This window comes from Ictalurus punctatus, chromosome 5 (assembly GCF_001660625.3).
Source record: "Ictalurus punctatus breed USDA103 chromosome 5, Coco_2.0, whole genome shotgun sequence".
Taxonomy (NCBI): Eukaryota; Metazoa; Chordata; class Actinopteri; order Siluriformes; family Ictaluridae; genus Ictalurus; species Ictalurus punctatus.
Window position 1 is genome coordinate 8,223,962 of NC_030420.2, and position 13,839 is coordinate 8,237,800.

Sequence of the window (13,839 nt, forward strand, 5' to 3'; positions counted from 1 at the left end):
TTGTTCCTGCAGTGAGCACACCTGTGTCATGAGGTATCATACAGTATGAGTGTGACGTGATTTGCAACAACACATTGAGAGTAGTCAGAAGACAAGATTTTTCTCATCAACAGCCCAGCAGGTGCCTTCATAAGTCATCAAAGTACTGACATAATACAGCTCAATGCAGCTGCCTTCAGTTTCACACAAATAATTGCTTGTATTACAGCCTGAATCTTTAGTGTTATGATTAGTGAAAAATGTCCCAGTCCAGGATGAATTTATTCATTATTATTATTAGTTTTAAACCTATGTGGCGTTAGTGCTTTTAAAAAACGTTTTATACGTTTCCAAAACACAGTTTTCATTTCTTCTTATATGGGATGACAGATGACTTTACAATTATTTTCAGTGCCTAGTCTTGCTAATTAATATTAGCATAACAAGCAGACACTACAAAAAGCTGATTAAAAAAAAAACTGTGGGATTAAACATTGCATAATTCCACATATAGTATCTCACAAAAGTGAGTACACCCCTCACATTTTTGTAAATATTTGATTATATCTTTTCATGTGACAACACTGAAGAAATGACACTTTGCTACAATGTAAAGTAGTGAGTGTACAGCTTGTGTAACAGTGTAAATTTGCTGTCCCCTCAAAATAACTCAACACACAGCCATTAATGTCTAAACCGCTGGCAACAAAAGTGAGTACACCCCTAAGTGAAAATGTCCAAATTGGGCCCAAAGTGTCAATATTTTGTGTGGCCACCATTATTTTCCAGCACTGCCTTAACCCTCTTGGGCATGGAGTTCACCAGAGCTTCACAGGTTGCCACTGGAGTCCTCTTCCACTCCTCCATGATGACATCATGGAGCTCAATATGGCTTAGTCCATCACCTTTACACTCAGCTTCTTTAGCAAGGCAGTGGTTGTCTTGGAGGTGTGTTTGGGGTCGATATCATGCTGGAATACTGCCCTGCGGTCCAGTTTCTGAAGGGAGGGGATCATGCTCTGCTTCAGTATGTCACAGTACATGTTGGCATTCATGATTCCCTCAATGAACTGTAGCTCCCCAGTGCCGGCAGCACTCATGCAGCCTCAGACCATGACACTCCCACCACCATGCTTGACTGTAGGCAAGACACACTTGTCTTTGTACTCCTCACCTGGTTGCCGCCACACATGCTTGACACCATCTGAACCAAATACGTTTATCTTGGTCTCATCAGACCACAGGATATGGTTCCAGTAATCCATGTCCTTAGTCTGCTTTTCTTCAGTAAACTGTTTGCGGGCTTTCTTGTGCATCATTTTTAGAAGAGGCTTCCTTCTGGGACGACAGCCATGCAGACCAATTTGATGCAGTGTGCGGCGTATGGTCTGAGCACTGACAGGCTGACCCCCACCCCTTCAACCTCTGCAGCAATGCTTGCAGCACTCTTACGTCTATTTCCCAAAGACAACCTCTGGATATGACGCTGAGCACGTGCACTCAACTTCTTTGGTCGACCATGGCGAGGCCTGTTCTGAGTGGAACCTGTCCTGTTAAACCGCTGTATGGTCTTGGCCACCATGCTGCAGTTCAGTGTCAGGGTCTTGGCAATCTTATTATAGCCTAGGCCATCTTTATGTAGAGCAACAATTCTTTTTTTCAGATCCTCAGAGAGTTCTTTGCCATGAGCTGCCATGTTGAACTTCCAGTGACCAGTATGAGGGAGTGTGAGAGCGATGACACCAAATTTAACACACCTGCTCCCCATTCACACCTGAGACCTTGTAACACTAACAAGTCACATGACACCGGGGAGGGAAAATGGCTAATTGGGCCCAATTTGGACATTTTCACTTAGGGGTGTACTCACTTTTGTTGCCAGACATTAATGGCTGTGTGTTGAGTTATTTTGAGGGGACAGCAAATTTACACTGTTACACAACCTGTACACTCACTACTTTACATTGTAGCAAAGTGTCATTTCTTCAGTGTTGTCACATGAAAAGATATAAATATTTACAAAATAAAATATAAATATTTATATATTTTATATAAAATAAAATATAAATATAAATATAAATATAAATATTTACAAAAATGTGAGGGGTGTACTCACTTTTGTGAGATACTGTATGAAATGAATACATTTATATCTAATTGTAAAGATCAAGGCATGTGACTTATATGAGACTGTTTGGGAATTGGAATATAATTCTAGATTAATCATACCACCTCTGGTTTAACACTGCCATCTAATAAAACAGGCATTATTTCTGGGTCAGTTCTGCAGATGTGAGCTAAAAGAAATGACACATTTGTGAAAGATATCATCTCGATTTCCCAAGGGAAGTCAAATCTGTACTGCTTTCAACCAAAACATACAAACATGATTAAAAACAGACCTCACTTTCTCTTAGTTTATTGATCAACTCTATTGCGTTCAGAATCTTTGTTAAGTATCTGATTATGTTTATCCGACTCATGGGGCAGTCCAGTATTACAACCCCTAATGAGTTTTCACATGTAGAATGCAGATCTTCTGACCCTGTTCACAGCACAACCTTTATAACAGCACTCCACAATTACATACTTTCATTGCCACATTCATTCATCCACAAAATGGAAACATTAGGGAGAAAGTTTTAGTAAAGAAAATGTTCACTGTTCTACCAGTGTGAGTATATGAACTAATTTGGATGTAATTGGAGCCTATTGTTAAACAGAATGGACTGATTTGTCTACTTCCTTAGCCTATCTCCCATCCATGTCTGTGTATGCAGCAACCAATTCCCAGAATATAAAATGAGTTGGCGGACTTCACTCAATTTGTTTGGTAGCCAGTAAGCTATCATCCATCATCTCATTTTACTTGACCAGGTGTTGATGCAAGTTTGTTTCAGAATGTCTGAGAACAGAGAACCTTTATTGAGTTTACAGATTATTTTAGGCACACAGGTGGATGATACTTCTTTACCCAATGTCTATAAGTATTGCTTCATCATTTAACTTGGCCACTTTGGATAAAGTTAGCTATAAAAAGGGGAAATACTGATACACCAAGTGACATACTGATTTGTTGCAGTAGGCAGTGTTTACTAGTTTATAGTTAATAACCCACTGTAACTTATAAACTGTCCAAGAGAAATGTAACTAATTCTCCATCTTCAAAAAGCAGCCTTCAGGTTGGCTTATTGTATTTGTTTTGGAGTCATTATGATGGGTTTTTTTGGCAATAAATTGTGTTTTTCCCTCTCACTACAATAGTATGTGGTAATGCTGGCTGTTTTGCATTCTATCAGGTTTGTGTTTATAAATAGTAAAAATGGGGGCTTATCTAGAACAGGACTAACAGGAGAAATGGAAATACATCCAAGGTTGTCTCCAAGGTAGCAACTGGGAATGTTGGCCTATGTTGGCCCAATCACTTTGTGATAATGTTGGGTTCTTGTTGGCAAAGGGACACTTTTCATAACAACTCTGCCAATGTTGGGACACACTGCCAATGTTGGGCCAATGTTGCCAAAAGCACAATTTGCATATCAATACTGACAATGTTGGGATAATGTTGGGCCACACAATGTTTGACTGGCAAGGTAGAATTAAAGGTAGCTCTAAGTCTGTCAGCCCTAGTGGCCCCAACAATTGGCCCAACCAATTGATATATTTTCACTAATGTTTTGATAATTCTATTTTATTACTACTATTAGTTTGAAACTACAACACACAGTATGGTGTTACATAGATTTTTCCACAAGTTTTTATACGCAGTGGAATCCCAACATGGTCTCACCATTGCAAATGTGTGTGAATTCACGCAAGCCGACTGGTTTAAAAAGTTTTGAATGGTTAAGGATAGGGTGAAGGTCAGGGTTTAGCACTTTCCATTCCTCTTACCACTTCATTCCTATGGAGTTCGATAAAACCATTCTCACATCTTTGAATTTTCTATGAACTCAGTTTGGCATAACACCTCTTTAAATAACTAATCATGTTATATTTCCATGATAACAGCTAGGTCATGGCATAATTAAGCCCTGGTGCTTTCTTGGTTATTCAGTGTCTTTGTGCCATGCATGCTACTGATTTTGATTTATACTCAGGCGTACTTGCAGTTTCACAAAATATAGATTGTGATGAGTTTAGCTCAGTGAAAAATGACATTAAAGTCTCTTTAAAGCTATTTCAGTTTGTGAAACCCTAAATTACCAGACTTTCTGGTTGGTCACTCATGGGAATGAAGTTAAATTGTGGCAGCGGTGAAGGCTGAACTCTAGCGTTGATACAGAACGATCAGATCAATCTGGCACTATTGCACACAAACCCAGCCAGTAATAGTGGAATGGTAGGAGGGTTGGAGAGAGAGAAAACAAATGAAAGCACAAGAGAAACATAAAGAGAGGGAAGAGAGATTAAAAGAAGAGAAATGAAGAGAGAAGTGTGTTTGTGTATAGTTTTATGTGAGTAAAAAACTTGTTTATGAGCTTGCAAGAATATGACACAGAGACTGTAAAGACAGGCTGAGAGAAAAGATGCTCACACTGTGTGTATGAGCTGTATAAGCAGTGCAATGTGTGGTGGGGCTGTGCTGTAATCACAGACTTAAACTACAGTGACAAAACAGATTGTGTGAGTTATTGAAAGATAATGTCCTGGGAGATGTAGTGTGTGCAGCAAGAGTTTAGCACAGATGGCATTTAGCACATAAATAATGCAAAGATTTACGTTTTTTACTTCAGCGCTCGGGTATTTGCAAGAGGGTGCCAGAAAGATTAGAGGGAAGCAGATGATATATGAAGGCATATTTTGCCGTTCAACACAGGCTAAGACATTTTGCATACATTCAGAAGCAATAAAACAACACTGGCAGGATTATACATCATTTTCATTAAAAATGTATGTGCCGGTGTTGGGCTGATGTGTGAGCAAATCATAAAATAGACAACCCACAGGTGCACATAAAGTCTTTTTTTTTTTTACTGAAACAATTTACCATAGAAATATACTGGTCAAACAGGCACTGATGTAAAGCTTGGACATTAATTGGATATAATTGGACATTACATAATGTGGACCTCTTGTTCTCTCTGAATGTCTTAGTATACTTGCTTACAACTTTGTGTGAACATCTCTTACGTTCAGGTTGTCAACATTATAAACATTAAAGTCCTCTTGCATCCTTTGTGTGCTGTTAGCCACATTATTATTATTATTATTATTATTATTATTATTATTATTATTATTATTATCTTATCACATACATTTCACACAGGATCGTACTCAATGTTTTTTTTTTTTTTACATGAGATTATGGGAGTGATGTGATGAGGTGTGAAAAACACATGACGGTGCATCGCACCATGTTACGCCCTGAAATTGCTCATTTTGATTTGATGTGACACTAGGTGAAAAATATGTGATTACATGAAAAATATAAAAGCACACTTGTGAGTAATGAACATGTGAAAATAAATGTATCGTGAGAAAATTACATGTGGAAAAATTCAAATAAAAACACATACACTGCATGTGAAAACAATGTACATATAGTGTGCATATAAATGTTGCAGCAGTGATGCCTCCTCATAGCTTCGGGGTCCCTGGTTTGTTTCTAAACTCAGGTTAGTGAATGCATTGGACAGGTGTCCCACTCTGGGAGTGTCTCTGCCACATACCCAGTGTTCCTGGGGATTGGGTCAGGATCTACCATGACCTTGACTAGGATAAAGCAGTTGCTGAAGATGAAAATGTCAAATTTGAGGCAAGAGTATAAAGTTGGGTGGCACGGTCGCTTACTGCTTAGCACAGCTGCTTCACATCTTCGGGGTTGGGGGTTCGAAGCATGCTCTCAATATGCTTCAGGGGTTTCCTCTGGGTACTCTGGTTTCATAATCAAGTCCAAAAGCATATATTGTAGGCTGATGGGTATGTAAATGTGTGTGTGATTCTGCCCTGCAATGGGTTGGCACAGCATCCAGGGTTTTCCCCACTGCAACCCTGTGAAGGATAAGTGGTACAGAAAATTGATGGATAGATGGATGGAGTAAAATGGCAGCCATGGAAGGGTGCTGGGATTTTTTTCCTTCAAATTCCTGACAATTTTCTGCAAACCTACATACTGCTGCTTTAAGTCTTACTGGCATTTTAATAATGACTGAAATAATGTGAGGCAGTCCCTTGTTTGAAAGGTTTTCATTATCGAATAAACACAAAAGCCTCAACTGTCTATTAACCTTTTTTTGTGTCTGACCTTTAGAACATTTACAGACATCTATCAAACATTCCCATCTCACTCTAAAACAATAGGCTGTCAACTCTGCTCTTTGCAATATGGCTGCCATGACAGTTTGTATGAAGAGGTTACAGATGATGAAGCCAAGCCTTGATTATAATATTACAGAGAGAAATAAATACAAGGAACAGAGGATGATGGCATGGAAGATTTCAGAGCATGACAGGCACATGCATTGTTCTTACCAGAAAATAACTTTGGCATGCGCATACACCAGAAAGAAAGAGGCAAAGAGATTTTTGACTTTCGTAAAGGATCTGTATCCTTACAGTGCAATTATAACAATCACTCAATATTACATTTTATTCTATTCTGTCTCACAAGATAACTTCAGTTTGACAGAATGTACACAAAAAGCTATAGAAATAAATAGACAGTACAACTTGAACTCTTTGATTGTTAGCAACTGTTTTGACATTACTTTAATGAATGATACGTCATGCTTTTTAATCATTATGGCTATATTTCCCTTAGCACCCTCTATTATTTCTCTTAAGAAGACAAAAAACACATTATCATGTTATGGAGAAATCATAGTGAAAAACCTATTCACCATTTCAAAGTGTTGACAGTAGAATCTTGTTCCATACATGCTAATAAACATCTCCTCACAGAAAACTTCACTGTATCAATGATTATATGCTTTTCCTCGTTAAACATCGTGGTTATTTTAAATTCATTCATCATTATTTTTAGAGTGCGTGAACCATCCTCAATACAAGTCCCTGTGAATGAGTTGTTACTGTAGAAACATAACATATTAGAATGAGTGCATTAATATACACCTGTGATTTGAATTACAGTCGACAATATTATCAGAGCTGCTGTTTTAGAAAAGTAAACAACAACTTTTAACCAGTCAAATTCAAGAATTCAGTAACACTGTGGAATGATACATTTTACTGCATTCTGCCTCCCAGTATAAATTCAGGTACACAGAATGTAAACACACAACTATTGAACAATTTATGCTGACAGACTGTGTATATTTATATACTAAAGCGAGCCTACCTGCATCACCTTTTATTTCTTAAACAATACAAATGCACGACAGAGGACGATCATTCATGATCCTTTAAAATACAGAGCCTGAGGATTCAAGGGCTATGATTTCTGCCTGTTTCATCAAATATAAATGTAAATGCCCTTATATTAAAGCTGAGGTACTCCAATATCATAGTCATAGTGTTTTATTTTCAATTTAAAATGCTGTACTCCCTTACAAAAAAATCACATGACCTTCACATGTCAATAATCATGTGAATCACATGTGGTTTTTAGATACTTCATGTGTCATTTTAAACACTTTAATTAAATTTATTATTATTATTATTATTATTATTATTATTACTTGTAATGGACTTTCTACATATAGTGTGTATTTTTACGTATTTTCATGTGTAACTTTTATGCATTACTTATTTCTTTTTACACATGGTATTTACACAATTCCATAGAGAATGGACATTTTAACAATGTTAATTGTGAGTAAGTATAAACGTGCTAACACATTTGCTGTGTTCACTTTAAATGTAAAACCAACCTGATTTCACATAATTCATATGACTTCCAATTAATACGAACGATTCAGTTGGGTTTCCTGTGAATATAAGAAAAGTAGAACCTCACGTCACATGACTTGATGGTCCTGGAGAGACTTGTGCTGTTCCAACTCAGACTTCAGGTCAGCTCTTTTCTGGCTCCCCTGTGGTTTACCTACCAGCCACAGGTAAGCATGGACATGCAGTCATATATCTACTGCAAAAGGCTCACTCCAATCTGGACTACAACAACATAACAGTGAGAATCACTTTCTTTGAATTGTCTAGTGCATTTAACACCATCCACCCTCTCCTGTTGAGAGAGAAGATGAGAAGTATGCTGGTGGACGTGTCCATGATCTCCTGGGTCACTGACTACCTGTCGGACAGACCCCAGGCTGTGTGGCTGGGAACCTGCCTGTCTAAGCACCTGCTGTGCAGCACTGGAGCACCACAGGAAACCGTGCTCTGAAGGAAGGGGTCCTTTCACCCTGTACACCGCAGATTTTCAGTACAGGTCGGATCTCTGCCACCTTCAGAAATCTTTTCAAGACTCTGGGTACATCAGGGATGGACAGGAAGAGGACTACAGGGACCTAGTCAGCTACTTTCTGAGGAAGCTCAGGAGAGAGAGATAGTTTGTATATATTGTAACCGTAGTTTTGACAGGTATAGGTCAAAGGTCAAAAAGATACACATCCTAACTCTCTATATCTAGATCAAAGGTCATGATCATAAAAATATGAATAGTTATGTTAAATGTGGATCACATCCATTCGTGACCATATACGGTGCTGCCATGTGTGTTTTTCCGCCCCACACGTTGCGCACACCTGGTACATCTTTTCACATAGAATATGAAACTCTCTGTGGTAGGACATAAAAATATATATAGTTTTGTTAAATCTGGTTCACATCCAAATCGTGACCATACCTGGTACGACCATTTGTTCCCCCCACCCCACCCCACCCCACCCCACACAGATACAAGTTGCATACTCATGTTTTTCTAACACTCTGTGGTAGGTCATCGACCATGTGTCCGTCCCCCCCCACCCCCACCCCACCCCACCCCACACAGACACAAGTTGCATACTCATGTTTTTCCTCTTCACATAGAATATGAAGCTCTCTGTGGTAGGTCATAAGAATATATATAGTTTTGTTAAATCTGGTTCACATCCAAATCGTGACCATACCTGGTACGAACATGTGTTCCCCCCACCCCACCCCACCCCACTGCACCCCACCCCACACAGACACAAGTTGCATACTCATGATTTTCCTCTTCACATAGAATATGAAGCTCTCTGTGCTAGGTCATAAGAATATATATAGTTTTGTTAAATCTGGTTCACATCCAAATCGTGACCATACCTGGTAGGGCCATGTGTATCCCACATCCAAACAAAAATATCACACACACACACCCACACACACACACACACACCCACACACACACACACACACACACACACACACACACACACACACACACACAAACACACACGTGCATGTACAGACAAACGCATGCATACGAACCTGCTTATAAAAGTCGAGCATCCCTCTAGGCTTTATAATACTCTGTACTTAGAACAACGTGTGCGATCTTACAACATGGCTGATGTTTGTCCTAACGCGCCGAAAAAAGCTCACCCTTTTTTGGGAAGAATAGAAAAAATGTTAGAACATGAAAAGATTCAATATTGGGTAATGTCAAACGGATGTACAGCCGGGTTTTTTTTCGATGCAGAAAAAGGAACCGTTTTGCTTTTCAAGTTCTCGGTCCCGGGACACATCCACTGGAGCCGTGCTACAGAGAACGTAACTTTTAACAAAGGTGACTGGAAAAAGTTCAGAAAATGGTGCAAGGATTTTGACTACATTGTTAGAATGGATTTCTTTTCCCCGGATGCGTACAGACGTAAATGGAACAGTACGTCTCTTCAATGCAAATACTGTATCAGAGCAACAAATTTCTCCAAGAACCAAGTTTCACTGCACTGTGCTGCTTTATTAACCGGTGACAACGCCCCTGATAACAAAGAGAATTGTGAAGTGAGGTATGACCGAACCAGCTGGCACGATCTGCAACGCTACTTCCGGCAAATCGATGAATTATTCCAAAAAACTGGAAGAGACAAAGAAATGATGCAAATAAAAAAAAGGCTAGAAGAAGTCTTATTCTGAGATCGTCAATATACTATTCTTGATCAGAAACTCCACCTCCCCAAGACTCCTCCCACACGCTATATAAATGAGTCTGATTACATATCGAGCCAAAGTATTCTGAACGTCAACCAGCAATATGTCTTGTGAAATCAACCCCGTTTTCTACACCTCTGATGCAACCCTGTATGCTGCTGCTGCTGCTGCTGCTGATGATGATGATGTGACCAGTTCGGGTTTTGAAGACAGTGAAAGCCTAGGAAAAAGAAATCTGACCTATCTGACAACGAACGATGAAGCCGACGGGTGTATAACCAACACTGTTCTAACCATCATACGTGCTGTTACGGGGGAACTGCTGGACAGAGTTATCCAACAAGATCTGAAGGACAACTGTCACGGCTGCGCGATCGATCACCCGAGTCAACTCCAACACGCGTGTTTGTTCGATCCTGAAGAGTACTATCTACACCTAAACACCTACCGATTGCTGAAAAAACTGTTTAAACCATGGTTCAAATACACATTGGCAAGAGGTCTGAAACTGTGTGGAATCAAACACACTCCTTCCCTGGAAAAAATTCAAGGCATTGCTGAAGCCACCGTGTGTGAATGGCGAGACGAGCCTCACATCAAAACCGTGCTGAACGAGGTCAAGGAGAAAACCAAAGATGTTTTCAACGAGCAAGTGTGCGAAGACGTCGTAGATTACTGGAACTTTCACTCATCTCTGGAACCTGCTGAACCATCGCATACATGGGAAACCTCAAAACAAGCCACGTCTATTCTAACTGCGAGAAAAGGCTGAAGCCGATTAAAACAAAAACGCTGAAGACATTCGTAAATAGCGTGTGTCCTTAACACATAGGTGTGTAACAAGTTTTTTTTTTTTATATGTATTGCTGAATCAATTGAATGTAAACTAAACATGTATCTAAACCTGCGTGTGTTTAGAATGGAAAATGTTACTTTGATTGAATATGTAATACCTTACTCACGTGTTCTGAGATAAATGCTTATTCTACACTGGTATTTGATCATTCTTGCCTTGACACTCGAAATGACTGAACGATTGATGAAGAATATATATTATACACCGTCAGAACCTGGTTCGTACGGTGGTGTTGAGAGTTTGCAAAGAGCTATTGTTGAGAAAATAGGTAAAAGAGCTAATGATACTGAAATAAAAAACTGGTTAGCAGAGCAGGATGCATACAGTCTACATAAACCAGTATCTACAAAGTTTAAAAGAAACAAGGTTTTTGTGAAGAACATCGATGAACAATGGCAAGCTGATTTAGTCGATATGAGCAACTTGTCAGAGAGTAATGACAATGCGAAATTTATGATCACGTGTATAGATATTTTATCCAAATATGCCTGGGTACGTGTGTTACGAAACAAGACCGGAATCGAAGTAACTAAAGCTTTTGATTCCATTCTAAATGAAGGTAGGGTCCCCAGAAAACTACAAACTGATCAAGGGAAGGAGTTTTTTAACAAAAATTTTCAAACATTAATGAAAAAACATGACATTATTCACTTTGCTACGGGTACGGGGCAAAAAGCATCGGTGTGTGAAAGGTTCAACAGAACGCTAAAGACCAGGATGTGGAGATATTTTACCGCTTTTAACACGAGAAAATACATCGACATAGTTCAGGATTTGATTCAAGCGTACAGTCACAATTACCATTCCAGCATCAAAATGAAACCTGCCGAGGTCAACGAATCCAATTCCTTCAGAGTATTTAAAACCCTCTACGGATTGTTCACACCTAAATTAAAGAAACTAAATTTCAAGTTTAAAGTTGGTGATATCGTTAGAATTTCTCGTTTAAAAAGACAGTTTGAGAAAGGATACGAGCAAAACTTTACGGATGAATATTTTACAATCTCCGAACGGATACCGAGAGATCCCCCAGTGTATGAATTACGAGACTATGATGGTGAAAAAATTGACGGAACATTTTATGAACCCGAGCTACAAAAGATCATTATCGGTAAGGACAAGACGTTTAAAATTGAGAAAATCTTATCTGAAAAGACCCGAAACCAGAAAAAAATCTGCCTGGTGAAATGGGTGGGTTGGCCCGATAAATTTAATTCGTGGGTTCCGGTCGAAGACGTAGTTAACATAACAAAAGGATCACCGTGAACAAAACTGAAAACTATACTCATTAAACCATGGAAGAGTGTGGTTTCTTTGTGACCCTTCCAAGCAACGCGTCTTTGGATATTTACCCTAATAATAAGATCTCGCATTACACTACTAAATTCGCCAAACCAATCGATTTGAACGGAATATGGGAAGTATCGCTCGCAGAGGTTCAATATATCCAGAGTTGGTACTCGTTAACGGAGGAAGACAGTATGTGTCATATTATTCAGAGGGATGGAAAGAGAACACTAAACAGTAACTTTAATATCACTCCAGGATATTATAAAAATATCGATGAAGTGGTTAGTGAAATCAACAACAACTTAAAGAAAATGGAGCTCGGAATAGAGCTATTCTATAACCCTATGAAAAATAAAATACGCATCGTATCCCAAAAACATTTTGCGTTCAAAGCTAATGGAAAATTAGCATATATGCTCGGTATGAACCCCGGTGTTCCGATAACGGCCCGAGAACCAGAAGCGCCTAACCCCTCTGATATTCACGCAGGCTTTTATACGATGTATGTATATACAGACGTTATCGAGTATCAACGAGTTGGTGACAGTTTTGCTCCGTTACTGAGATGCGTACATATAACGGGTGAAAACAACAAAGTCGTCACAATTACTTATGATAAGTTGCATTACGTACCTCTCACCAAGAACCACATTACCGATATAGTAATCAAAGTCAAAACGGATCAGAACAAGCCTATACCTTTTAGTTACGGGAAATTTATTGCTAAACTACACTTTAGACCCGCTAGACATTCGTTCCGTATGTAAAATGATGGATAGGGGCTACGTTCATCCGCAAACCTACGTGGATTATTATGTCCACCAGGCTGGAAATGGTCTTCCTGGGTTTCAAGGCGCCCCCACCATGTATGGGTCGGGGCTAGGAGGACTGTTCAAGGGTCTTTTTAGAATGGCGGTTCCGTTCCTCAAAAGGGGTTTTGCTATTGCAAAGCCTCATTTAAAAACAGCTGCTAAAGGGTTCGTAAGTGACGTATTCAACAACATTATGAGCAAGACACAAGCTCAGAATCAAGACGGATCGGGGCTTGCGTTGACTGCGCGTAAAAAATCTAAAAGGCTCCCAGGGCGTCGACATGTGGTTCCTAATAAAAGACGTAAGGTTACTAAAATCAAGAACAGTGTGAAAAAGACCGAGCAGAGAGGCAACAGGCACCCTTACATCTCTCACAAGAGAAATCGGCTGAACATTTTCTAACATCATGGCGTTCTTACACAGTCTATCCTCAGAGTGTACCAAGACAGAATTGGATATTTTCACATTACCTTTTACCCAAACGAGTATCGAAAAGTACACTTATGTCGAAATACCACCACTTTCCGCTCTTACGGACAACGGGCCCCTGGAGTTCTATGTGGCTGGAAACGGGGAGGATTACCTCGACTTGAACAACACTTTTTTACATCTGACCTGTAAAATCGTGAACCCCGACGGTTCCAATATAGCTAACGATGCAAAGGTTGGGGTCGTTAACTACCCCGTAGCCTCACTTTTTTCACAAGTGGATGTCATGCTCGGGGATCGTCTTATTTCTCAATCTAGCAGTACATACCCATACCGTGCCACCTTTGAAAGTCTTATCAACTATGGAAAAGATACACTGGAAACACAATTTTGCACCGTGCTATTCTACAAAGACACAGCGGGGCATATGGACGCCA

At 39.5% G+C, this 13,839-nt stretch overlaps 1 protein-coding gene across 2 annotated transcripts in view; it reads right to left on the reverse strand.

The window, feature by feature from the left end:
- LOC108265469 (cytosolic sulfotransferase 2) overlaps window positions 1-13,839 on the reverse strand; it is a 278,533-nt gene that overhangs the window by 155,858 nt on the left and 108,836 nt on the right. The window lies entirely within an intron of this gene.